At 50.3% G+C, this 1,649-nt stretch overlaps 1 protein-coding gene across 1 annotated transcript in view; it reads right to left on the bottom strand.

Annotated features, from left to right (window-relative positions):
* Positions 1 to 1,649, bottom strand: part of SFMBT2 (Scm like with four mbt domains 2) — a 111,280-nt gene that overhangs the window by 108,613 nt on the left and 1,018 nt on the right. The window lies entirely within an intron of this gene.

Genomic DNA, 1,649 nt, shown 5'->3' with positions numbered 1-1,649 from the left:
CCCCATCCACTCCTGAATTCTCTTTGGCCCCCCCATCCCCTCCTGGATTCTCTTTGGCTCCTCCATCCCCTCCTGGATTCTCTTTGGCTCCTCCATGCACTCCTGGATCCTCCCTGGCTCCTCCATCCCCTCCTGAATTCTCTTTGGCTCCTCCATCCACACCCAGGCACTGACAGCCCTCGGTGCTGGAGCATCCCATCCCCTCCCACAGTTCAGAACACAGATGCTCCAAAATTAACACCTCACATGCACGGGGGAACAGCAGCAGCACCGAAATGCTCCCTGCACAGCATCAGGGAAGTTTTCCCTGCCTCTGAAACAACCTCACTCTCCACTGCCCTGGAAAATACATCTGGAAAAGGCAGCCGGGAAGGGCACAAACAACTCCGGGAGAACTCTCTGCAAACTCCTTCTCTTGCTTTGCAAAAGCTGCGATTCCATCCCCGGGGGTTTTCAGGGGCTCTCTGCAAGAGATGCAGCTCGCACTGCCCAACTCGCTTCTCTGCCGCCCGAATTTCCGCGTGGAGCAATTCCAGAGTGGTTTTTTTGCCAAACAAAAACATGCAAAAAGCGAAAAAAAAAACCACCCCAGCCATCCCCAGCTGCCAGCGCCCAGGAAGGTTTGACAGCTCCAACAGGACATCTCATCCCACGACATGTCTACAGCTAATGCAAAATAAATCAGCGCTCCGTCTCCCGGCGCATTATTTTATTATTTTTTTTTCTTCCCTCTCATGGCACGCCTGCGATTTTGGCATTCAAAGGCAAATCGGCCGCATTTCCAACTCCACACGTCCCTTCCCAGCGCACAGAAATGCCCGGTGCTTTTCCCACCGCCCGGTCCTGCGGGGGGAGGATCCCGAATTCGGGATCCCATCCTCATCCCTTCGCACTGGATTCACCAGCGCACCTCTCCGAGCAACAAAAGAGAGTTGAACCAAACGCCTTCCCTCTTTTTCCCCCTCTAAAAATATTTATTTGCAGTTTTTGAAGATACCTTAACCCGCCATGTTGAACAAGCTTTATAAATATTCATTTACCGCAGTTCGGGAGCGCTACGGGAAAATATGTCTAGATCAGGGCTGCACATTTTGGCACAGCTGATTGCTTTCTTCTCTTCTCTTTTCTTTTCTTTTTTTTCCCTTCCCTCTCGCCTCCTGCAGCAGCTTTTCTTTTTTTTTCCCCCCGCAGATTCAGAAGAAACCCACCCGCACACCCAAAATAACTCTTTCCGAGAGATGTGCATCATCAGCCTCGGAAATCTGAAAGGAGGTCGCACGAGCGCTTGGTAGGGAAGCAGAAAAACGATAGGTGTAATTTAAAAAAAAAATTTAAAAAATTTAAAAATAAGGGAAAGAAACATGGGGAAAGGGAATCATAGAAAAAAGAAAGAAAGAAAAAAAAAAGAAGGGGGAAAAGCAAAAGAAAGGGGGGGAAGCAAAAAAGGGGGGAAAGCAAAAAAGGGGGTAAAAGCAAAAAGGGGGGGGAAGCAAAAAAGGGAGGAAAAGGGCAAAAAAGGGGGGAAAAGGAGGAGAAGAAAGGAAGGGGAAAAAGCAGATGAGAGCATCTAAAATGCGATCTGCCGAGTAAAAAGCAAGCCCCGCACGGCTGCGCTGCACCCGAGGCAGCGCGGAGGCTCCCGGCCCGCG

Source organism: Geospiza fortis, unplaced genomic scaffold, assembly GCF_000277835.1.
Source record: "Geospiza fortis unplaced genomic scaffold, GeoFor_1.0 scaffold215, whole genome shotgun sequence".
NCBI classification, from domain to species: domain Eukaryota; kingdom Metazoa; phylum Chordata; class Aves; order Passeriformes; family Thraupidae; genus Geospiza; species Geospiza fortis.
This window is presented reverse-complemented; position numbering and strand designations above follow the sequence as displayed.